Genomic DNA, 27,221 nt, shown 5'->3' with positions numbered 1-27,221 from the left:
AGAAAGAGATTCCTTTTATATATACAGCACTTGTGTCAGGAACTTTACACACGCAGACAAATGTATTTCTTCCTTCTCATGCCATAGTCCTTACACAACAGAGCACACCATTCATGACGACACCCTGTTTAAAATGTGTTTCAACCTCATGCACTCACGACGTGTGTCCACAGATTTATAAATCGCATCAATCAAAAGAGTTTTAAAAGATAAAGTTATCGCAAGATCGCGTCATTGTGACCGGAGTGATGGTGTCAGTTATGGATCCAGGAATGCTACCGCGTGTGCATGCAGACCGTGAAGCGACCGCGGAGAGCTCGGGCTGGACTGCCGTGTGCCACGTGAAAATTGTCTAAGTGCTTATTGTGATACAATGCTATGCGGGAGCAGGACCAACCTTTCAGAGCCTTGATTACTCTGTTCCAACGAGTCAAAATGATGGAAGTGGGCGATGCCTAAAAATTGGGAAAGCGGGTCAGTTCCGAAGTGTACCATTTCTGGCGTGCCGGGCAATGAGTTTTCAGTGCTTATAATTACCTCGGTTCCTACTTGGTAGACATGATAATGTCACCAGTCTTTTAGGGATTCTTCCGTGCCGCAATTATGCGAGTTAGTTCCGGTCTCACGAGGGCGGATTTTCAATTTTGGCACACTCTGTGGAAAACGAGGTTCTGATTAATTAAATAAAATAACTTGCTGCGAGCAAGGCATGGGGAGCCTAATTCCGCTCTTACCTTTAATGCGCAGACGGTGCTGACTTGCTCCAGAATCGAGCAGGAATCAAACGGTGTGCTCAATGGCAGTGAGCCGACTTCACGATAATCCGGAAGTGAGGTGCTAGCCGGTATGGAGTGTTTAAGTGAGAAGGAGTGAGGGCACGTATTACTATGGCGGCCATCTTGGAACGGTGTTTGGTATATACAGGTATGGGCTGTAGGAGTGCCTAAGTGCCCGCCATCATGCATTGTGAGTGACTTTAGATTCGTTGTAAAAGAAATCACAATTACAATTGGGTCATATCATTTCACCATCATTATACACATTTGAAAACTTTGTGAATGGTTCTGGTTTAAGGTACAGTGACAATAAATACATGAGATCTTCAGTATTGTGAGCAGTGCTAAGCATTAATTCAAAGCATCCTGATAATGATTTTTCTGCATCCTTCATTGATTCAATACGTGTGCATTTATGGTTAGTCTTTTTGGCTTCTTTCTGTATTCGCAAACAGTTTTTAGCACAAGCTGTTCAAGAAGTTTAGAGCAATCCAGCCCAGTCCTCAGTGCGATTCAGGCCATTCTGTATTGTGTCCAAAAGTATGATGCATTTCAGTTCCTCTTTGTTGAGAAGTTGACTCATGTTACCTCCTCTGGCCGGTAACTTTAATGACTTTAGTACAGTCCAGCGGAATTCATCTTCCTTATGCTTGGCATTAACAAAATGTTCCACAAGTGGGGCATTGGGAATTTGGCAGCGAATGCGGCTCCTGTGCTGGCAAATCCTTGTTTTTACCTTTTGCGAAGTTTGACTCTTCACTGTCCAAACCCTTCTTGGTTTTGGGTCCCCCTAGTACCCTAATCCCCTCCATTATTCTTACTTCGTTTCTAAAAATCTTGCTAAATTTCTAAATTCTCTTCTAACTTTCTACCTCCTCTAACTATCGCACTATGTCAAGTCATGCTCCACTCTACACAGATGAATATTTGAAACAACTCTGCTCGGGTCCATCTCTATTATCTGATAACTCAGAAGTCCCCAGTCAGGAGAATGCCGCGCTTCCCGAACAACTAGAAAAACTCAGAAAGAAACAGGTCCGTTTACAATTGATGATACTGATGCTAATAGATTACTTAAAAGCCGATGTAATTCCCTTAGGGTTACAAGTCCGCAATATACCGGGGATCTTTACAGACAATCCTAAGTACACAAGCAATTTCAGCTACATAGGAACAACCTGTTCACGTCATTGGCTGGCACTAGGGATAGATATTGCTGTTGAGACCCTTAAATCCCTTGAAGTTGAGATCTCAGATATCTTAAAACAAATTCAGGACTCAGACATCACTGAGGATAGCAAGAAACTTCTTGAACAGGTGGATAAAACCATTGCGGAGTTTCATAGAATAGAACAAAATAAAAAATCAAATAAAGTCAAAAAAGACATAAAATCATACAATATTGAGGTGACATATCCGTACCTGCAGAAGGACTTTTATACAAATCGAGTATACACTAATTCCCAACAATACAGACCCTGGGGTAGATTCAATAGACGCAGGAACATAGTAGGCTTTTCGGATACCTCAGCTGAATCGTCTGATAATTCGGACGCAGGTGAAGGCAGCAGCACCTCTAGACGGGGTGGCGCACATCAGAACACTGGTACAAGCGCTTTTTTACAGAGGGGCCAACAAGGCACACCTCAGAGAGGGAAGGTCAAGAAAACCCAGAGATGGGTCAACCCACCGGGGGAGCGGCGGACGAGGAACAATTATTATCAGTGGTGAACTCTCCATCCGCCTACACAGAAACCATTCCAATTTTCAACATCTCTAATTACTCCCTTAGGGATGATGAATTCTCCCTCCTTAAAAAAGGTCTCACTTTTGTGCCCACAACCCCGACCAACTTTTTGGAGCTGCAGACTGAACTGATGAGGTTTTTTAGACGAGTTCGGCTTAAGGCATTTTTCCAGCTTCATCCCGCCCTCGTGAGACCGGAACTAACTTGCATAATTGCGGCACGGAAGAAATCCCTAAAAGACTGGTGACATTATCATGTCTACCAAGTAGGAACCGAGGTAATTATAAGCACTGAAAACTCATTGCCCGGCACGCCAGAAATGGTACACTTCGGAACTGACCCGCTTTCCCAATTTTTAGGCATCGCCCACTTCCATCATTTTGACTCGTTGGAACAGAGTAATCAAGGCTCTGAAAGGTTGGTCCTGCTCCCGCATAGCATTGTATCACAATAAGCACTTAGACAATTTTCACGTGGCACACGGCAGTCCAGCCCGAGCTCTCCGCGGTCGCTTCACGGTCTGCATGCACACGCGGTAGCATTCCTGGATCCATAACTGACACCATCACTCCGGTCACAATGACGCGATCTTGCGATAACTTTATCTTTTAAAACTCTTTTGATTGATGCGATTTATAAATCTGTGGACACACGTCGTGAGTGCATGAGGTTGAAACACATTTTAAACAGGGTGTCGTCATGAATGGTGTGCTCTGTTGTGTAAGGACTATGGCATGAGAAGGAAGAAATACATTTGTCTGCGTGTGTAAAGTTCCTGACACAAGTGCTGTATATATAAAAGGAATCTCTTTCTTCTTTTTTCCTCCCACTTTTTCCACTGTAAACAGGCTTATGACAAAAGTACTTACAGGCAAAAAATTAGAAAGTCCTGATGATGATCCCAGTTCAATAGGAGCCCGGGGATCGAAACGCCGTCGACACTTTTTACAATTCTGTAACCTGTCTATTATGTTATTTTTGTTGCAGTTATTGTTTGTCTTAACTTGCTTTGAAACTGTATTAATGATGCAAGGGACATTTGGCTCCCACGTTCTTTTTGCCTGAAATTCTTTACCCCCGCTTTTCTCTTCCTAATTCCCTACCCCCGAACCTTGTTCGAGTGTGCTCTGGATAGGTGCAGGCTTGTACCCTATCAAATTCTAAATCAGACCTCTTGTTTGGTCGCTGTATTTATACCTATACTTGAATAAAAATTCAGGCCCGGCTGGGTACTGAAAAAACTCTCAGATATAGTACTGATTGGAGTCTATATGCCATTTGAATTGTTAGTAATCCTTTACTCTAAGGACCACTGTTTTCCTTAATAGTCATTTGCCCAAGGTCCTTGGTACTTTTTGGGTTCCCTTGTTTTTCTGAAAAGACCTACAAGAGAGGGCCATATCGCTCACAGATAAAAAACTCATTAATCATACCCCGGACCCATTGCTAGCTCTTAGGGGGAAATGGGAGGCAGACGGACTTGTAATTGATGATGAAGAATGGCGAGAGGCGTTAGCGTCCCCCAAGGAAATAGCAATATCGGCCAAACTGCAGTTGATCCAGTTGAAGGTCCTGCATAGAGTATACATATCCAGCACTAGGCTAGTTCTGATGGGGCGAAGTGACGATGGCTTATGCCGTTGGGGATGTGGGGAGTCAGGCACCTATTTACATATACTATGGGAATGCCGGGAGATGCAGATCTATTGGACTCGGGTGCTCAACTGTATGGGGGAGGTGTGGGGAGTGACACTGCGCTCTGAGGCAAAGAGGTGCCTTCTTAACATCAGGGAGCCCTCGGACCTTTCAGCGAAAGGCAAACTGTGGGTGACACTGGGTCTTGTGGTAGCAAAAAGGAACATTGCAAGGGTATGGGGGGCCGCTACACCACCAACGCTGATTGCATGGAAGAAAGACATGGACTTGAACATGGTTAAGAAAAAACGGTTTATGTAGCCAGGGGATGCCAGAGGAAGTGGATAGCGGTGTGGTCCAACTGGAATGACTATAGGGGAGGAATATGTGAGCCCCCATAATTGCCCCCATTGACGAGCCACTTGAGTGACAATCCTTGTTAAGAAGAAGAAAAAGACTTACACCCACGATTTAATATGCTTTGCCTATTCCCTTTGTCTTTGCTTCCTGTGAGCTACATCTATGTATGTCAAATACTGAAAATGTGCCTTGTGTGTGACTTACAGAATAAACAAAGTACATTGGAAGTCACACACAAGGCACATTTTCAGTATTTGACATACATAGATGTAGCTCACAGGAAGCAAAGACAAAGGGAATAGGCAAAGCATATTAAATTGTGCGTGTAAGTCTTTTTCTTCTTCTTAACAAGGATTGTCACTCAAGTGGCTCGTCAATGAAAATAAAAAAAGTTTTAAATAAAAGATTCAGAACTGCAGGGCGAGTATGAGGATGGGATGGTCAACTCAGTCGAAGACAGCTGAGAGGTCCAGCAATATCAGCCTGTGGGGTCACCTTCATCTCTGATCAGGAAGGCAAACTGTAAGATAGCAGTCTCCGTTCTGCCACGTGATCTGAAGCCCGATTGAAGTCACTGTGATCCTGGAGTGGAACATAAACTGCTTTTTCAGTTATCTTGCCAATGAATGGTAGGTGAGTAATGGGCAAGGCAATGGTGAGGTAATTTACGTCTAAAATAGGATTTTTAGGAGTGGGAGGATCAGGCCTGTTTCGAGAGTTTCTAGAAAATGCCTTGAGTGAGGGAGGCATTGACAATCAAAAAGATAGAGCTTTGAAGGATGATCATTTCAGGTTTCTAACGGAAGAGGTGGACGTAAGAGATGAAGTAAGCATGGTTTCATCAATAAGCTTTTGGACATTTCGCATTTTTTCACAGAAGAGGTTGCACTTTTCACGGAGTGAGGAATAGGTTGGTCCAGCAGGAGTGTGAAGCAGTGACTGACTGTCTTGAAAAGTGTTCTGCTTCCGTTGGTAGCTTTATTAGGTGGAGATGTGTGGCTCACTGGTTAGAGGCGGCAGACCTGTAAGCAGAGAAGGGCCCGGGACCAGGGTTCAATTCCCGACGCGGCAGGGTCTTGGACCAGGGTCAACGGACTCGATAATTCTCGCCTCAGTGCCTACTCTAACCAGGGAACACACTCGGTAACTCTGGGCATTAAGCTTGCCTCATCTCTACAACGGCCCCCCACAGACGCCGGGGATGCCTGGTTTCACCCTGGAGATACCCAGAAAGGGACCATCTCACAGGGAAAACCAGGACGGGTTCCCCAGCGGTCTACAGAGCCAGGACACTCGGGTAGAGTGACAGTGCGCTTTACAAGTATCCCACATTGATAGTGTCGGCAGCGCTCCTCCACTCGCTCAAACCGGACTACCGCGCTGCCCGCTGTTGCCGAACCACACAAGACCGTAGGAGCCTTCACCTGCTTCCACTGCCAGTTCTCATGCAGCAGCCCACACATGCACACCACACTAGCAGCAGCAACAACCCCACCTAACACTGCACATAACCCCAAACTAGAACTTCAATTTCCACTTGCATAGATGATACTCAACACATGATCTCCCAGCAAACAAGATCTGGGAACTACTGAGCAGCAATGCACCAGACCTCCTCTTCTTCACGGAAACCTGGCTCAACCCCACGTCTGCACCCAACATTGCTGTGGCAATCCCAAGGGGCTACAAGATTGCAGGGCCGCCTTCACAAGCCAGGAGAAGGACTTACCATCATCCACAAGGACACCATCAAATGTTTAACATCCTCAGAGAACAACACCCCTTCACAGAAACATGCACTTCAGACTGCAAATCAGCTAAATATTCACCCAGAATGGAACCTCTCCTACTGAACACCTGGACCTACCAATCCATGCTCCTACCGCATCTACAGCCTGGGAGAATCTCCTATTAGCAACGCCCTCACCCAAATGACCCATACCTTCATCACATCCACCACTTCCCCTGAAGTCTGGAAGCATGCAGCTGACAAAGCCCCCTCAAAAATCCATTGGCCGACCCAAGCTGACTAAGGAACTTCCGTTCCATATCACTACTCCTTTATCCAGCCAAACTGATGGAGAAATCCATAAGCAACTCACCAGCCACCTTGAACTACACCAGCTACTGGACTACACCCAGTCAGGATTCAGAAGTAATCATAACACCAAAACAGCACTCACTGCGGCCACAGTTGATATCCGAAGCTCCTGCATAGAGGAAAGACTGCAGCCCTCATCCTGCTTGACCTCTCTGCAGCCTTCCATACAGTCACTCACAGCACACTCATCAGAAGACTACATGACATCAGCATCCAAGGAACCGCCCTCAACTGGATGGACAAGAACCGACTTACCAACTGCATGGTCACGGTAGCAGAATGGATAAGGTGCAACTGCCTGAAGCTCACATCACACAAGGCGGAACTACTTGTCTTAAGAAACAAGTACTCTCCATGGGACTCTACCTGGTGGCCGACAAAGCTAGGTCCAACACTCACTAACCACTTCAGAAACCTTGCCTAGGAATCATCCTGGATGATAAACTCAACATGACAGCACAAGTCAACGCACTAAATTCCTCCCGCTTCCATATCCTACACATGACATTAAAGATCTTCAAATGGTACCCGAAACACCAGAAACACCATCACAAAAGCACTTATTGCAAGTAGACTAATACGTCGATGCACTCTATGCAAGAAGCTCCAAACAGCTCCTACACAGAATATGGACCGTCGCCGCAAGACTAAAACTCACATGTTGCACCCACATTCCACCCCACCTCAGAGAGGTCCACTCGCTCCCAAATGCAGCTTATTCAAATTCCTTATGCACATACAAAGTACTGCACAATATTGGACCAGTATACCTGAACAGCCGAATACACTTTCAACAGCCTACCACATACTTACGATCAGCATCACTCCCACTTGCTCACACACCCTGCATTCACAAAAGCAGAAGAGAAGTTGCATATATTCTTACATGGCACCCAAAACATGGAACAAACTCCCACAACTCCTTAGAGCCTCCTCATCGCTTCTTGAGTTCTGCAGGAGACTGAACACCTAGCTGTTTGACTACCTTTTCAGGGCTCTGTGCCCAAAAACCTGTTCTAGCCCCGGGTACCCACAAAAGTGATTAGCGTGCCAAATAAATCCTAATCACATGTTGGACAGTTAGTACTGTGCTTTGGCTGATGTGATGAGTTGTCTCTGCATTACCTGGACGGTCCTCATTCTCATGAGTTCATCCTGATTTCTGTTTTTCTTCAATTACCTTTCCTGTCTGTGGCTGTATCCTTCACTGGTCTTTAGAGCACTAGGGTGCTGAAGGCTTTGGCTTGTTTTAGAAATTGGGTTGTTGGTTGACTGGGGTGTAAGCCCTGGTCAAGCAGAACCACAATCCTAGTCAGAGTAACGCACAAGCAAACCCCAAATTAGCCTGTGCTCGCCCTCTGGTAGCTTGACACAGAGCAGTCAGGCTTAACTTAGAGGCAATATGTAAAGTATTTGTGCAACACTTCAAACAGTAAAACAGTGAAAACACTACACAGAAGGATTCTACACAAGGTTAGACAAATAGAGCCTAATATCATACATAAAACAAGCTGAAAAAGACAAAAATCCAATAAGTAGAACTGAAGATATTGAACTGCAAAGTTTTAAAGTAAAATAATACAAAAAAATGTAGAGTACCTGATGTGAATATCTGGTCGCGTCGGACCGGGGAAAAAGTCAAAAGTTCAAGCTGACCATGATGGAGTGTGGGCCAGCTACAGGGACCCAGTTAGGCTTGCAGAATCAAAGTACTTTAAATCCTAGGTTGGGGACCGTTGCATGGATCTGCGTTTGTTACGAGATGCGGCAAGACTACAGTGCAGGGTGCTGTTGTGTCGACGTTGAGGATCCTGTCAGCGGGGCTTGCAATGCGAAGTCCAGTGTCAAGGATGTGTGGCACAGCAGAGATGATGCGTCGATTCCGATATACAGTGAAGCTGCGATGCGTAGCTTCTGCGTCATCGAGGCTGCCATCGACGAGGAATGCAAGGAGCTTGCACCGTGAAAAGAATTGGGCAGCGGTGGTCCCACAGGTGATGCTTCAGCCAAAGATGTGGGATGCGCTGGCGCTGCGAGTCTTTGCGATTAGTTCAATCCAGGCAGCAGTGACGATGCATCGATTCTGCTTGGGACTGCACCGTGCAGCAGAGCATGAGTCGATTCTGATGAGTCCACAGAAGGTAATGCACCGTAGGCCCACTTCCAAGGGTTCAGGAGTAGGGTGGCAACACTTGGCAGGGTAGACTGACAGATGACAGAGTCTAGGTGCAGGAGAACGGTTGTTGGAAGTCTGTTATGTCCCTTAGGCTTCAGATCAAGGGGCCAGTCACATAACCCTTGGAATCACCTTGGTTTCTGGCCTTAAGTGATGTAAGTCTAGTCTTTCTCACCCAGGAAAGAGGGCAATAGGCCAGCACAGCAAATGAGGAGTCCAGCAAAGTAACAGTCAAGCAAAATGCTAGTCCTTGGAGCAGCACCGCAGTCCTCCTTCTTAGTAGAGGATCGACAGGTCCAGACGTGTACTGAAGTGGTGGTGTCTGAGATCCAGTACTTATACCCAGTGGTGCCTTTGAAGTGGGGGAGACTTCAAAGACTTGCCTTTGAAGTGCACAGAAGTCCTCCTTTCCAGCCCTGGCTCCAAATTCACTACAGGGGCTATGAAGCCCAGTACTTAATTTGTGTGAAGAAATAAGTGCAAGGGCCCCAGTCAGGAAGCCACTGCAGCTTGCACCTGCCGGCGCTGCCAATGACAATATCAACACAACTGATAACCATCACACTTCTACAAGTGTGACTGTCCAAAATATTCCAGGCACTCAAAGCTATAAGAAAGGCTTGGGTGGCGGGCATTAGTTATTTTTAATGTGTATTGAATTATTAAACTATTGTTGTTGTGCTTATCTCTGAATTAGGCGAACAGCGCAACCAAGTCTGAGAGTGAGGCTAGGTCCAGCCCTTCCTCCCATCATGCCAGGAGGGCCCATCAAGTCACACCTAAGCTCCCATTGTGTGCGGCTGTCTGGGAGGAATACACAAAGCCCAACTGTCCTCTACCCCAGGCATGTGATCAGTGACGGGTTACAGGCGTCAAATGGCTAAAGCAAGAAAATGCAAACTTTATAAAAGTACCAATTTCAGAATTGCAATTTAAAATCGGACGTCACTATGATTTAGGTTTTTAAATTGTGATTCCAGTGACACCAGACTGGAAGGGTTGATCTCTTTCCAATTGGGAATTACACTTATAAAGTGTTATAAGGTAATCCCAATGCTATCCTATTGAAAAAGAATGGCCTGAAGAATTGAAAACTAATTTGAGTTTTTCACTACGAGGACATGTAAAACTTAAAAGTACATGTTCTGCCTTTTAAACACATTGCACTCTGCCCTCTGGGTTGTCTTGGGCCTACCTTAGAAGTGTCTATATGTATAAAAAGGGACGGTTTAGGACTGGGGAAAGGTTTACTTTGCCAGGTCGACCTTGCAGTGTAAACTACACACACAGGCCCTGTAAAGGCAGGCCTGAAACATGGTTAAAGGGTTAGTTAAGTGGGTGGCACAATCAGTGCTGTAGGCCCACTAGTAGCATTTAATTTACAGACCGTGGGTACATGTAGTACCACTTTACTAGGCACTTATAAGTAAATTATATATGCCAATTTGGGATGAACTAATGTTACCATCTTTAGGGGCGATAACACATAGACTCCTAATATCAGAAAAACTAGGTCAGAAAAGTGGAGGAGGCAGGCAAAACATTGGGGGGGGGGAGATAACCACCCTAAGTCTGTCAGGGCTAACAGCTTGCACTGGCAGGGTTATTTGAGTTGTAGATGTTCAGATAGTTTTCTGCCCCAAAAATTGTTTAAGCTGTTTAAAACAGTATGGTGTAAGACAAGACGTGAAGTTGATAGGATGAAAGAGGATTTCAATCACTAAGTTGTCTATTGAGACGTATTTGAAATATCTGAAGGTTTGGCTTTCTCTTTTTTATTGACCTTGGTTTGTTGGTAGGATGTAGAGCAATGTCTTAGGACTGGCTAAGTAGTCGGTCCAGCCATGGGGTATGGGTGGTTTGTACTGGATTGCTGGTGATGCTAAAAAGACAAGGTCAAGGGTATGTCCTTTGGAGGTGTTGGCTGCGTGACATGCTTTACCAGGAAGAGTGTGTCAATGAGGTTGAAGAGGACATAGTCCCCAGTTCCAAATTGAATTGAATTTAATTGAAAAATAATTTATATTGCGCAGAACAATGACCCGCAGGTATCAAGGCGCCTAACAGAAGATCAGAGGAAGATCAAGAAAACTTAGGACCTTAGACATAGGCTTGCCTGAAAAGAAGGGTTTTTAAGGCAGTGCGGAAGTTCTGAAGGGATGGGAGAGATCTCAGGTCCAAAGGGAGTTCGTTCCACCATTTAGGGGCAAGGGTGGAGAAGGCTCTGCCTCCCCACTTGGCTCTTCTTACACGGGGGGCTGTCAGAAGCAGTTTACCAGAGGAGCGCAAGTTCCTTTGGGGGGCATAGAGGGAGATGATGGATCCTATTCCAGTATCACTCTTTTTAGCGATGGCTCTATAGGTCATACAAAGGACCTTAAAGCGGATTCGATGTTCCATCGGCAGCCAGTGCAATGTTTTCCTTGCTGCAGTGGCCGACGAGCGTCTGGGTAAATCCAGGACAAATCTAGCTATGGCGTTTTGGACTACCTGTAAGCGCTGCAGCTGACCTTTATTAAGTCCAGCATACAGCGCATTACAATAGTCCAAACGCGAGCCGATGAGAGCCACAGCTATTTGTTTTCTTGCCTGGAGAGAGAGATATTTCCTGACCCTCCGCAGAGTGTGGATCAGGCCCCAACAGGTGGAAACAGTTCTGCTCACCTGATTGCCTAGGTCGAGGGCGGGATCTATTAACACACCGAGATTTTTAGCAGAGGAAATTCAGAAGCTCTGGACATTAGGCCACCTAGGACCACAACTGCCCAGGTTCTGAATACAACCCCATGGTGAACATAGATGGTGCAGATGGAGCTGAAGGTGGCCAGGAACGGTGATAAATTGTGAACAAATTATTTACCAGGCACATTCCTCCTCTGCCGGCCCCAGCCTAAAGCTACTACTTACTCCTACCTACTAATAAACATTGCGGTATTGTGGAAGTGTACTTTCAGAGGTGGAGTGTGCATCGACAGAGGAACAGACTTCTATCTCCTTGTCATTGAGGGAGTGCACATTTTCCGTTTGCATTCCGGGACGTGTAATCCTGCTTTTATAACAGGAAGATAAAACTTCAAGTCCCAGAATGCAACGGTAAAAACAGGAATGGAGCATAAATATACAGGTGCAAAAAGAAAATAAATATGTTTATGAATCGGAAGGGCTACATCTGTGGCATACAAACCCTATAATCCTGGGCAGCCTTAGGAATCAGATGAGTTCTGTGCAACCCCACCCCTATCACACATTTAGATTTTACTCACCTTCTACTCCTGGGCTGCCTCTTGCATGGGAAGCACGGAGTGAGCTTTGTGGTCTTTGGACTCTCGACAGATCACACAGATGGGCTCCTGGTCATCCTCACAGAACAGTTTCAGCTTCTCATCATGTTCTCTGCACAAATACTCCCCCTGGGCGGACGCACTCGGGGTGTGAAGCTGTTTCAACAGCTCCACTATGTTTCCCAGCTGTCTGATGGGTCTTAATGTTTTGTTCTTAGAGGTTTCTCTGCACTGAGGGCAGGGGAAGTCTGTCCCCAACCCTTCCCAGCACCGAGTGACACAGGACAGACAGAAGGCATGCCCACAGTCCGCAGCCACGGGGTCAGTGAAATACTCCAGGCATATAGAGCAGGTGGCCTCTGATCCAGCGGCCTATAGGAAATATGCCATAAGCAATGCTACCCAACTCTATACCCTACTACATAAAATACTACTCTAACTCATGGACCCATTAATCAAACATGACATATTTTGACCTACTGAATCAGGTGATCAAATTAAACCTATATACACCTTATTTACAAATTATATACACACTATATACAACCGCGGTAAATGATGACGTCATTTGAACAAATCCTAACTATTTAAATGATCACCATGGCGATGGCATCTAGCTAATAGTAACCTGCGCTTCTGAATAACCAAGACCAGCTTGTTTTCAAAAGTAAGATTTTATTAACTAATTTTAGATTATTCAAAATATAGTTTTATAAATGCAATTTTATTAGAATTATAGCAAGCATGTTTGAAAGGTATCATAAGAAAAATACAGTTTTAAGCAAGAAATTATAAGTTTAGCATTTCTAAAATCCTAAGTCCCTAGCTAAGCTAAATGAATGAAAAGTAAAGTTCTTTGAGGATTCTTACGTGCTCCACGCAAACTCCAGCAGCACGACACCCTCATCGGAAAGTCAGAAAGCAGCAGCCAGCCCATCCCCAGGGCATGGACTTTTTATACCTTTCTATGCTAGCTAATCTAAGTAAAGGAAAATTTTCTGCAAAAGTCGATGTCTCATTGGTCCGAGAGTGACAAGTGACATGTCACCTACATTTCAAAACTTCCATTCGGTCATTTTCTTTGGGACCATTGTCTTTCTTGTACGTGTTCCAAAGCTTCCTTGATTTGCAACATTTTTGAGCAAAAGTTTCTCACTGACTCCATTACACTTCCTCGGATGCCAAGTTAACAAATCTTCTTTCTACCGGTTTCTGACCTTGGCCACGTCCGACAGAATAATGACAACACACCATCTTTGTTCAGTGAATGTGATTTTGACGGAAACTTTTTCCACATAGACATCTCATGCTCCTTGCAGAATTAAATTCATCGTTTAGCAAACTCGAGCAAACTAGGCCCAAAAGCAGGCAACTTATTTTTCTAGTATAAAACAAACACAAGAAAAGTATTAATGTAAGAAATATTATTTATTCTGTTTCCACCCTTTGTTTACTAATTGATTAACCCTCCCAATTAGTCTAATGTTACCTAGCACAAAGCAAACAAATAAGCAGCATTTTATATCTACCAGTCTTCATGAATCCATGAAACCTTATGTGCACCTAGAATAGTAGAAATGACATCACATAGACAAGGAAAGCAAAATAAGCACATGCTTCTTTTAAATCTGTTGCAGTTAGTAATGACAGAAACAAAAACGACAAAATTATTTTGTTATTTTTGCACGAACAAAAGATGCAACAATTATGCACGTTTATGAGCACACATGTTAAAGTCCCCGTGTGTAAAGTTTAATCTAGGTTGTGTTAGCATAACACATCACAAATCATTAATATTATTATTTATGTTATGGAAATGTGACTTCACGAGTTTAAACAGATTTCTGTTTTCTATCTCGCTCCATCAACTCCCTCATCTGGTGATTAACAAATCACCACACCACCACCCAAAATTTGGAAATTTAGACTTTCTGGAAAATGATTCAAATTCATCTGTGTCAGTATTTCTAAAAATTTGTTTCTGCAAAATCCTTGCAATTGTCATAACGTGCTCTGTGTAATTCTTGCAACTCAATCTCCCTTTCTTCTTCTTTTTTGATTTTATAAATTCTTCTCTTTTCCTTCATTTGTTTCTTTCTCTTATGCAACAAACAACCAATTTTTGTCAAAATGAAAATGAATATTATCACAATCAAAGGTGCCAAAATCTTGCCAAGAACTGAACTTCCAACGTCATGGAACCAATTTTTGATTGATTGGAATCTTTTTGAAAGTCTTTCTGTAAAGTCTTCTTCTTCTAATGGAATTATCTCTGAATGCATCTCTGTGATGTTCTTAATGTACATCTCAATGTTCTTACTTTCATCAGGGATGTATGTGCAACAATGTTGCACATGTAAAATGCCACAGACTCCTCCTTCTTTTGCCAGGAGTATATCTAAAGCAAGGCGATCTTGAATCACCATGGATCTGATTGCAATGACCTCAACATTCACTAATTGGAAACCATCAGCTGTATCTGTTGACAACCTGTCAACAATTGTGGACAGTTTTCTGATTCTTCCTGCGTTCAGGGTTATACCTACAATAGGTATCACTGCTTGAAAAATATCTCCCAAAACTTCTGTAAAAGTTTCTCTTTTAGCCCTATTTACATAATTGTGAATTTTGAACAATCCTTCCGAATCTCTGTCAACATGGAACATTTTAGGAAAAACAATCCCAACATAACAAGTTCCATACCAATGATCAGGAAGGTTGTAGTAAGCCTTGTCACCACAAACAAAATAAATCCCAGGAAAAATTGGATCTTTTCCACCTTTGAATCCCCAACCTCCCATGATCTGATATGTATCTTCACAATTACTTGCACCCACAAAGTAGTTATCAAAAAGTGTTTTGTCTCTCCTAATGCAAAGCTTACCACTAATTGGTTTGTCTATGTGAATTGCAATATTATCAAGCATTTTGCCATTAAGCTTCTCATCCTCTTTCTGCCAGAACCTGGATTTAGTCTGCTTGAGTATTTCATTTCTCTTGTAAATTGCTCTCCTTTCTTCAACCAGGTTCAAAAACTTCTTTCCTTCAGCACTTAATTTGCAGGTTAAATTGTTCTTGTAAGCATACTCATAAGTGAGTTCATTAGTAACAAGGAAAAATTCCCTCATCTGTTTGGCTTTCTTATGCTTATTCAAAGCACCCTCAATTTTTAAATTTGCGAAAATCTCGTCAAAATCTGAATAATAGTATTCTAAGCGTCCAGTCTGATAGAACAAGCTAGCTAACACACTGCATGTCACACCATATGTAAGAGGAAGCATATTGTATGTTACTCCCTCAGAAACAGAAGCAGGTAATTTAACACAGACATAACAATCTTTTGCATCCATTACCTTGACATATTCACTCAAAAGCTTTGTGAATGTATTGCTTGAAAAATCACTAATAGATTTGTCCTGATGAATGTTAGGTTGATGATCAATAACTTTGCCAGTTGCACTATGTTTGTCTTGACTAACTGAAGCTTTGCTTGTCATGTTGACTTTGTGAAAATCTTTGTTAATTTCAAATGGAATGATAACAGCTAAAACTAACCAGAGCAGAATTAAAATGAGCAGACACACCAGAGTCATCTTACAGCATCTCTTAAAAATGGAACATCTTGAAGTACTTTGTTCCATGACGTAAGGCATCTTTGGTTAGTTTTGCCTTAAAAAGAAAAAATTAAAACAATTTTAAAAATTAATGAAATGATTAATTATTTACACCCCCCTTTTAAAATATATATATATATATTTTTTTTTCTTTTTAAAACCCTAACAGTATTTCTTCGACCTTATGTCACACGTTTTCTTCAACTAAACAACTTTTCTTCGACCTTGTGTCACCTAACAAGATTTCTTCAGCCTTTTGCCAAAAACTAAAAACCCAAAAATCCAATTAAAAATTCTGTATTTCAATCATTGTCACTGATTTCTTCAATTTCTTCTTCCTCTTGACTACTATCGTAAATGTCAATGACAGGTGGAATTACTAGATAAGTCCACTCAGGGGATTTATATTTCTGATTTGGCCTTATAATCCTCTTTCCTTTTCTTGTCACTACTTCAATTTTTCTCCCGATTCCAACTTCCTTTTCAGAATCCTTTTGACTACTGATTTCTTCCACCTGCTCTTTCGGCTTTTTGATCAACCTGACTCTCAATCTTCCACCAGGCCAGAAATCAGTTTTCCTCACGAATCTTCTCTTTGGTTCTGAAGCACTTGTCTCAGACTTCCAAGATCTTTTCTTTGGACTTCTACTTTCACCATCCACGTCACTCTCTTCAGTATCACAGTCTGAAACTTCAATTATTGACTCAGGAACTTCTCTATTCGGCAGTTTCACTCCTTCAGGAACTATACTTTGTCTTCCATCACTGGTACTCGGTAATTCGTCTTCCTCCTCCTCTTCAATTACCTCCAATTTCCCAGATTCTGGATTTCCGTTCCTTACTTCAGAGCTTAACTTCTGCTTTTCGATACTCTCCTGGTCAGAAATTTCTCTTGGTTCAGCCTCTCTGTCCTCAATGGAACTTACTCCATTAATCTTTTTTACTGAATCTTCAGTCGTTTTTCCTTCTAATAGATTCTCTTCTTCTCCAGAATCTATTTCAATTATTTCAGAGCCTTTTCTCGTCAATTCTTCATTCACAGGCACAAGTTCCAGATGTCGACCTCTTTGTCGATCTTCAGTATCTGGATTTGTTTCACTTTCTACTTCTGAATCAGAATCTTCTGTAGTATCACTTTCTACATCAGAACTCTCAGGAGTAGGCACTGGAATGGTATGACTAGGATGTATCCACCTTTTCAATCCTCTGCATTTCACTGCATTTGTAGTGACCAGAATTATTTGTCTAGGCTTCTGCCACCTAGGAGCCAAACAATTTCTTCTTCGATGTACTTTTGTTCTGACCCAATCACCAGGTCTCAAATCATGTGTCAGAACTTTCTCATTTGATTGTGCTTCAGTTCCCACCTGATTAGACACAGAAGTCACTATATCAGATACCTTTTTACAGTAATCCAAAATAGCACTGTCATTTATGCTCAACAGTTTGCCTACAGGTACAAAAGCTTGCCTCATTACTCTTCCCATCAGTATTTCATGAGGACTCAAACCTGTCTTTTTATCAGGTGTACTTCTCAATGACATTAACACAAGTGGAAGAGCATCGGTCCACTTTATACCTGTTTCCAGACACATTTTTCCAATCCTGTTTTTAATTGTCCCATTAATCTGTTCAACCACCCCAGATGCCTCTGGTCTGTATGCACAGTGTATTTTCTGCTCAATGCGTAATGCCTCACATATCAGTTTCATCAGTTTGTTATCAAAATGACTTCCTCCATCACTCTCAATAGTGACTGGAAAACCGTACCTTGGGATGATTTCTCTGAGTAGCAATTTTGCCACTGTAATTGAATCACAATGTCGTGTAGGAAATGCTTCCACCCATCTTGAAAACAAACAAACAATTACAAGAACATATTTCAAACAATTGTGTAGGGGCATTTCAATGAAATCCATCTGTAACCTGGTAAAGGGACCACCCTCTCGACCAATTACCCCTGTACCTACAACTGATTTTCTGTTTGGGTTCATTTGTTGGCATGACAAACACCTTTGACAAAAAGACTCTGCAATCGTTCTAAATTTTGTATTGAACCAAGTCTCTCGGAAAAGTCTGATCATGGAATCTCTTCCAAGGTGAGCTGGGCCATGATACAATCTGGCCATATCAGCAATCAAACAATTTGGTAAGACTACTCTGCCATCTTTATAGATCCACACTCCATCCTCATCACGTGGTCTACAATCTGCTCGTAACCATAGATCTTTTTCCTCATCATCTGCTTCATTTTGCAAATCTCTGATCTCCTGCCATGTCTCTACAACTGTTGTTAGCATTAATGAATTTGAATCAGTTTCTTTACTCTTTTCCCGATTGTATGCACAACATTTTCTTGCGCAGTACTTTGCTGTCTCATCTGCATAGGCATTGCCTTTTGAGATATAATCCACTCCTTTTGTGTGTGCAGCACACTTTACAATTGCGATCTCTTTCGGCAACTGTATGGCCTCAATTAATCTTTTGATGAAGACTGCATTTTTAATTGGTGACCCTGCTGAAGTTAAATAGCCTCTCTGAGACCAGAGCTGTCCATAATCATGCACAACCCCGTACCCATACTGACTATCAGTAATGATGGTAACTCTTATGTCCTTTGATACTTCACAAGCACGAATCAAAGCAATCAATTCAGCCACTTGTGCTGAACGAATTCCTTCAAGACATGATGCTTCTTTGACATCTGCAACTGTACAGACTGAGTATGATGCTTTCAAAACACCTCCCTCTGTCCTCAGACAGGAGCCATCCACAAAGTAGACAACATCTGATTCAGGCAAAGGTACATCTTTAATGTCCTGCCTTGGTTTGGTGCAAAACTCCATGACATCCAAACACTCATGTTCCACTTCATTTTCATCAACAATTTCAGAATCAGGCAGTAATGTAGAAGGATTCAGATTCAAACATCTTGAAATGGAAACATTGTCTGCTCCTAGTATGATTTTCTCATACTTAGTCAATCTGCTGCTCGTCAAATGTTGAGTTTTACCTCTTGTCAGTAATATTTCAACTGAATGAGGCACAAAGACCTTCACAGGAAATCCCATTATGATTCCTTCGCTCTGCTCAAGACTGACACTTGTAGCTGCAACTGCTTTCAAACAACCTGGTAATGCTTTTGCAATGGGATCAAGAACTGCAGAGAAGTATGCAATGGGTTTCTTTAGATTCCCATGTCTCTGAATTAACACAGACAATGCACATCCTTCTCTCTCACTGCAATACAGTTCAAAATCTTTCTCATAATTCGGCATGCCCAAAGCAGGAGCTTGACATAAGCTCTTTTTCAGGTTCTCAAAAGATTCCATCTCAGCCTCATTGAGAATAATTGGATCTTTCACATCAGACTTTGTCAGTCTCTGTAGTGGTTTCGCAATTACCGAAAATCCACTTATCCATTGTCGACAGTAGCCAACCATTCCCAAAAACATTCTAACCTGTCTCTGTGTTCTTGGTGGTTGCATTGCTTGAATCATTTTTATTCTCTCAACTGTCACCTGTCTTTTTCCCTTTGCAATTCTGTGACCAAGATATTTCACTTCTTGTTTGCAAAACTGTAATTTTGCTGGAGACACTTTATGTCCCTCATCTGCAAGATGATTCAAAAGTATTATTGTGTCTGTCACACAATTTTCTCTCGTTTTAGCAGCAATCAACAAGTCATCGATATACTGCACCAACGTAGACCTGCTAGGTAAATCTAAATTTTCCAAAGATCTCTTTAACAGTTCATTAAAGATTGAAGGACTCTCTGTATACCCTTGAGGGATTCTACACCATGCGAGGGTCTTATTCTGGAATCTGAAAGCGAAAATTTCCTGACTCTCTGGATGTAAAGGAACAGTAAAGAATTCATTGCAAAGATCAATGACAGTGTACCATTCCGCATCATGTGGAATCTGATACAAAATGACTGCTGGGTTTGGAACCACAGAGCAACATGGAACAACAATCTGATTAACTTTTCTCAAATCTTGAACTATCCTGTACGTTCCATTCGATTTTTTAATTCCCATGATCGGTGAATTACAAGGGCTACTCTCAATTTCTTTTAAAACACCTTGTTTAATGAATTTTTCAATCACAGGTATGACTCCCTCAATTGTCTCTGCTTTCATTTTGTACTGAGGAATATTAAGAAATTCTATTCCCTGCTTCAGTGTAATTTTGACTGGATCGACATGTTTCATCAGACCCATCTCATTCCCAGTCAAATCCCAAATTTCAGATTTCACTGTTTCCTTGAGCTCTTCTGGCAGATTTTCTTTTTCAAACGAAGGAAACAATTTTGTTTCCTCTGTTTCCATTAACATCATTGTCATCCTGTACAAGCCATCTTCCTCCATTGTTTGTAATTCAACTCCTTCAGGAGAACAATATATTCTGCAATTCATCTTGCACAATATATCTCTGCCCAATAGATTCACCGGACTACTGTTACAAACCACAAATCTGTGTTTGTCTTTAAAATTTCCAATTTCAACTGGTACTGGATCAGTCAAATCAGTTCTGATTTGTTGATTGCTTACTCCAACAACTTGGATGGTATCCCCAGAGAGAGGTAGGTTTTCAATTTCCACTGATCTAACAGTAGAACGGGTAGCACCAGTGTCCACTAGAAAAGTGATGTCTACATCATTAACTTTCCCATTTACAAATGGACCAGACTGGTCAACCTCAAGAGTGGCTCCAACAACACACTCTTCCAACTCTCTCGGGCACCGTCAGTAATAATCATCAGACTCACTTTCCTGCCCTTCTGTTAACAAAAAATGTTGTGCTGCATTTTGCACCCTTTGCCTTTGCGGTTTTATTACCTGATCATCTCCTTGAAATCCCACACCTGAATTATATTTCTGAGTTCCCCCACAATTTGGAAACGGTGGCTGTGGCAATTGATTCTGACGGTTATTCACCTGATTCACCTGTTGCTGCAACTGTCGCTGAAGGTTTAGTTCGTTTAAATTCTGTTGCAACTGTAGCTGTTGCTGCAGGTCAACATCATTCTGCATCTGTGGATTTAACAATGGACTTTTTAAATTTCTAGGTGGTTTCTTACATTCGTCTCTCCAGTGTCCAAGCTCGCCACAATTAAAACAAGGTAATTTTTATTTCATCTCTTCAATCCTTGGGTTAATTTTTCTCACAAGATTATTACCTTTAAACTTCCCTTGCCCTTGATTCGAATTTGTAGTTTGAACAAAATTTGTGTTTTTATTACCAAGACTAGCAATCTGATGCTCAGCCACTTTTACCTGAGCCCACATGGCTTTCTCCTTGAGCTTCTTTTGTCTCACTTCTAACTCATCACTGCAGTATTTCGCCTTTCTCAAAATGTCATCACAGAAAGTGCTTGCCATCCGACAATACTGTTTCTGATCATGTCTGCTATTTCTGGTTTTAGACCATAAACGAATCTGTAGACGAAATGACTCATATCTTTCTCGTCTAGTTTTTCATAGCCACTGTATTGTTTAAAGATCAACAATAACCTTTCGTAAAATGAATGAACTGATTCTTTTGTTTCCTGGTTTGTTCTTTCTATCTTAACCCAATCAACCTCTTTCGGTGGAATTTTTTTTTAAACCAGTAAATCACTTTTTCATAAAACTCCATTACAAGAGGATTTGGAGCACCTGTTTCCTTATTTCGATCAGGTTCTAATTTTGGCCAACTTATGGCTATTTTGCATTCTGTCCAAAGATCTGATGGGACAACAATGTCAAAAAATCCATCCAGATCAATCCACAGAACTTTTGAGACTTTGATGAACCTGTCCACCTGCCTGTACCACTCGACTGGCTTCTCCCTCAGTCTTGGAAAATCATTTGTGAACAGCAGTATGTCCTGTCTTGACCATCGGACATGAACATATCCTCCACCTGCAATCTCTCTCATTGGAAATTGTTTTGACATTTTTTCCAATTTCTCATCTTCCTTCTTTTTCGTCCATTTCACTCTCCACTTGCTCAGTTCTCCCAGTTTTTTAATGTAGACAATCAAATCTTTTATGTGAATTATTCTTCCCATTGAGTTCAAACTCTCAATGTCGCTTTCTGAAAAGTCTAATCTGTAATGTTTTGCAAAATTCTTTTGCCTGCTCAAATCAATTTCAAGTTCAGCTGCCAGTTCATCCAACTGATCATATTTGTTTTTTGTTTTCCACTGAATACTCTTGCAAATGAACAGTAGTTCATCATCTCGATAATAATTTAAACTGTCAGGACCAATCGTACCGATTATTAATTCCTCAATGTTTGCTTTTAATTTTGCAACATCAAGTTTAGGTTTTGTCACCCTAACTTCAGGACTCTCAGCATCAGATTCTGCACCCATCGGTGTTTTTGGAGATAAATCCTCATTAAAAGTCAAATCTGGCATTCTCGATTTTGAAGAGTTAATTTCAGAAATGTCTGAGTAAAATTTTCCAGCAACCCTTTGAATTTCTGCATTTAAAGGAACAGTCAAACCTGTCTTATTAACTTCTCTTTGCTCAAAAACAGGCTGAACAGGACCAATAGTTACCGGAACTGTCACAGCTTCCATGCTTTTTGTTATTTGTCGAATTAATTCTTCCTTTGATCGTAAATACTCAGAAGAATCTCCAGCCTCTACATTTCTGACTTCTCTCACATAATTTTTTGGAGCTTCCCTTGCTGTTGGAATTAATGAAAAATGTCTATCTTCATTACGGACATTTGCATTTGTCTCAGTTTCTGGTCTTCTTGGAGTTTCAACAATTTCACAATTATTTGGGTACAATTTAGGAGCTTCATTAATTGGAGGTGCACTCGGTGTAGTTTCTGTAGAAACCATCGGAGTAGACCATGATCTAGGTGGTCTCAAAGGCTGATTCCTTTTATCCGAAGTATAGATTTCCTCTAAAACTGCATCTTCAGATTCACTTTCTACAGGGGCATTATTTCTCTTTTCTGTTCTATTTCCTTCAGGAGAACCTAAAACCATTTCTCTAATTAAATAAAGTCCCTCACTCATGCTTCCCTGTCTCCACATTCGCATCCTGTCTTCATGTGTTTCTCTTCTATAACTTGGAGGTTTAGGAGGTCTTTTAATTCCACTCGCTTCTCTTTGTAATTGGTACATCTCATCCTCCCATTCAACTAAAGCCTCAAATTGAGTTGGTCTCGGCTTTGGATTAAGAGCATTCATTTTCTCTCGCAAATTTCTTAAAACCTTTACATTAAATGAACCATCATCAGGCCAAGTCAAAACACCATCATCCTTTGTGTAGTGTTTCCAAATATCAAACCACAAAACAGTATGATAACCATATTCACCTTCCATATACGCTGCAGGTGTTTTGTACTTATGAAGTAATTTACCACCTCGCGTTTCAATTTTCTTGTCAGGCGACATAAAAATTTTAAGTTTCTGAAACAACGTTGGCTTTTTCTCAACGTGTTTAAAATGATAACTCATTTTTAAGAGTTAAATTCAATTAACAAATTTGTTCATAAAATATTTCCGGGATGTTCCGCAAAAGCAACCAATCCGTGCGCGAAACACCCCAACAAGCCAATGAGAGTTGAGCTACGTCACTTTTTTACTCAACCAATAAAAATGAAGATTTTCTGAAGAACCAACCAGCTTACAGTTCGTCAGAGACTCAAGAACCAATCAGAGCACAGCTTGTGACGTATGTCACCCAATCCCAGCGCGGCTCTGTGACGTACACAGCAGCTGCGGTTTCTCGCTTCTCACTCTTAGCGCTTACCCCTCCTTCACAAAATCTTTTCACAGCACCATTTTGGAAACACTTTTTCGGTGAAAATTAATCTTTAACAATGACAATAAAGACTCATCTGTCTGTTTCTCTAAATAGGATAGTTTGCATACATTCAAGTATTCACAACTCGGAATAGTCGGCCCTATTCTCATAGAATAATTTTCATTTGCCAGTAGAGTAATCTTTTTACTCTGCCCTTCAAACAAGTAATTATGAACTCATTTCCCTCCGAACGCACAACCAAGTGACTGTCCGAAAGTTCCACTCAAACATAAATTACAAAACAAACTCGCACTTTCACACAGAAAAATCCCAAACTTCAATCACACATGAAATCCGTACAGGACTCTCACCTGTTTATAGAAATCATGCACCGTTAGCAAAATAACGACGTTATCCGTACAGGACTCTCACCTGTTTATAGATATAAAACATGTACCCCTACAGGACTTTCACCTGTTTATAGATAATCATGTACCGACGTTACCCTACCCTTCACTCAAGCTCGAATATAACTAATACTCTTATCACAGTGAGTTTTACAACAGGCGCTTTGTCCCTATTCTCATGTTGCTCAAATTTCTTAGATAATCCTCACTATACAAGATTCACACCTAGCCCTAAAACTGTGTTGCACGACCACAACACGTGATACACGGCGATATCACTTGTGATACACGGCGATATCACAACTCTGAAACAGATCAAATGCCTTGCGTGACTACCTTCTCATCACACAATCTGTACCGGTACAACTCACATATAACACGAAAAACGAACTCAACATGTGTTAAACATCGATCCTATTTCTATACCATAACATACCAATAACACCTTGGTTACCCTTAGCAACCATCAATTTCTGCTACCAGAAGAATTGATCCAGCGGCCTATAGGAAATATGCCATAAGCAATGCTACCCAACTCTATACCCTACTACATAAAATACTACTCTAACTCATGGACCCATTAATCAAACATGACATATTTTGACCTACTGAATCAGATGATCAAATTAAACCTATATACACCTTATTTACAAATTATATACAAACTATATACAACCGCGGTAAATGATGACGTCATTTGAACAAATCCTAACTATTTAAATGATCACCATGGCGATGGCATCTAGCTAATAGTAACCTGCGCTTCTGAATAACCAAGACCAGCTTGTTTTCAAAAGTAAGATTTTATTAACTAATTTTAGATTATTCAAAATATAGTTTTATAAATGCAATTTTATTAGAATTATAGCAAGCATGTTTGAAAAGTATCATAAGAAAAATACAGTTTTAAGCAAGAAATTATAAGTTTAGCATTTCTAAAATCCTAAGTCCCTAGCTAAGCTAAATGAATGAAAAGTAAAGTTCTTTGAGGATTCTTACGTGCTCCACGCAAAGTCCAGCTGCACGACACCCTCATCGGAAAGTCAGAAAGCAGCAGCCAGCCCATCCCCAGGGCATGGACTTTTTATACCTTTCTATGCTAGCTAATCTAAGTAAAGGAAAATTTTCTGCAAAAGTCGATGTCTCATTGGTCCGAGAGTGACAAGTGACATGTCACCTACATTTCAAAACTTCCATTCGGTCATTTTCTTTGGGACCATTGTCTTTCTTGTACGTGTTCCAAAGCTTCCTTGATTTGCAACATTTTTGAGCAAAAGTTTCTCACTGACTCCATTACACTTCCTCGGATGCCAAGTTAACAAATCTTCTTTCTACCGGTTTCTGACCTTGGCCACGTCCGACAGAATAATGACAACACACCATCTTTGTTCAGTGAATGTGATTTTGACGGAAACTTTTTCCACATAGACATCTCATGCTCCTTGCAGAATTAAATTCATCGTTTAGCAAACTCGAGCAAACTAGGCCCAAAAGCAGGCAACTTATTTTTCTAGTATAAAACAAACACAAGAAAAGTATTAATGTAAGAAATATTATTTATTCTGTTTCCACCCTTTGTTTACTAATTGATTAACCCTCCCAATTAGTCTAATGTTACCTAGCACAAAGCAAACAAATAAGCAGCATTTTATATCTACCAGTCTTCATGAATCCATGAAACCTTATGTGCACCTAGAATAGTAGAAATGACATCACATAGACAAGGAAAGCAAAATAAGCACATGCTTCTTTTAAATCTGCTGCAGTTAGTAATGACAGAAACAAAAACGACAACATTATTTTGTTATTTTTGCACGAACAAAAGATGCAACAATTATGCACGTTTATGAGCACACATGTTAAAGTCCCCGTGTGTAAAGTTTAATCTAGGTTGTGTTAGCATAACACATCACAAATCATTAATATTATTATTTATGTTATGGAAATGTGACTTCACGAGTTTAAACAGATTTCTGTTTTCTATCTCGCTCCATCACCTCCTCCTTGAGCTGTTTGTTTGCCGCCATTTCCTATATAAAAGTTTCGTTTCTCGCTCGCAGTTCTATGAAGTGGGCGTGTCTTTGCCCGTGTTTTACACATGGGCATGGCTGAAGGTGAACATGGGAGCGGCTCCGAGTGTGAGTGGGCGTGGCTCTAGCTGACCTGGGCCTATGGGTGATCCGTGTCTCCCTGACACTCGCCCTGCGGGTAGCTTAGTCAGTCTCCTGTGATTTGCTCTTGACTCGGGGAGGAGGGGCGGAGATTCCACCTCCCTGCATTTCAAAAGTGAAAGAGGTTTACTTACGACCACACTTCCTCTGGTCTGTGCAGAAGCTTGTGTACTTCTGCAGTTTATATAAACAAGCATTTGCAATGCAATAGGCATTCACACGATTTTGAGCTATTGGCATTGTAAATAACAATGCCTTCTATTTATGTTTTGGGTTTTAAAACATAGATACAAGGCATTGTTATTTCTAATACTAATAGCTTAAAATCGTGTGAATGCGAGACCTATTGCATTGCAAATGCTTGACAATATTGTGGCTAGTAGAATAAGTAACTAGGTAGAAAAGGTGAAAAAAAACCTTTCCACCGCCACTTCACGTGTACGTTTTTGTCATTTTGGATTTTTGATCTTTAAATCACGTTTCTTTAAAATAGCCAACAGAACTGGGGGTTCTTCTCTTCTGCCACGGAGGCTCAGTAACTAAATGCCTGGAGATTCACGCGGCCTTCAGGGGATGAAGCCTGCAGCAATAGTTGGTGACACAGTAAAATATTTTTGTTTTACCTGCAAAACTAATTTGCAGCTTGCTTTCGCTATTCATTTCTTTTTAATCTGTCCTATTGATGGGACGATTATTCCAACCCTTATGGCCCTTTCGTAGGCCCATTTCAGAAACTTCGTCAGTTTTTGAAGAAACAAAACATACACAATGATGGTGACTACCTAGGATATGACAGAGAATGCTGATAAAAATATAGCAGGACCCCAAACCCTAGGCAGATCAATGCGGACTAGCCTCCACGGTTCCACCTCTAGTCTTCAGCATTTCCACATTTTAGCTGCAAGCATATCCCTGAAGAAGGATTTACTGAAACATCAGGGTGGCGCAAAAGCAAGTCTGCAAAGCAATACAAAACCTAACCCACTCGAGTAGTTAATCTCATCTCTAAAGGCAAATATCCGGGGGGCCATTTGCAAGCATAGCAACAACCTGGAAACCAGTAATGAAGTATGGAGCAAATGTATGCAGGCAATCCTGGTTCAACCATTGCCTCCTCTCAGCTACACACTACACTTTACTGGCGTCCCAAAGTCCATCTTGTGTTAATGTCATGCTGAAATGGGCCAGTTGTGAGGAACA

General features: G+C 41.5%; 1 pseudogene across 1 annotated transcript in view; it reads right to left on the bottom strand.

The window, feature by feature from the left end:
* The window catches only part of LOC144752853 (E3 ubiquitin-protein ligase TRIM39-like), a 375,734-nt pseudogene extending 349,799 nt beyond the window's left edge, over positions 1–25,935 (bottom strand). Inside the window, exons 1-2 of the transcript XR_013594127.1 lie at positions 25,848–25,935; positions 12,059–12,433 (exon numbers count right to left, since the gene is read on the bottom strand). The product of XR_013594127.1 is annotated as an E3 ubiquitin-protein ligase TRIM39-like (transcript). The remainder of the gene's footprint in view (positions 1–12,058; positions 12,434–25,847) is intronic.
* Between the last annotated feature and the right edge of the window lie 1,286 nt (positions 25,936–27,221).

The sequence above is a fragment of the Lissotriton helveticus genome, chromosome 5_1, assembly GCF_964261635.1.
Source record: "Lissotriton helveticus chromosome 5_1, aLisHel1.1, whole genome shotgun sequence".
In the NCBI taxonomy this organism is placed as follows: Eukaryota; Metazoa; Chordata; class Amphibia; order Caudata; family Salamandridae; genus Lissotriton; species Lissotriton helveticus.
This window is presented reverse-complemented; position numbering and strand designations above follow the sequence as displayed.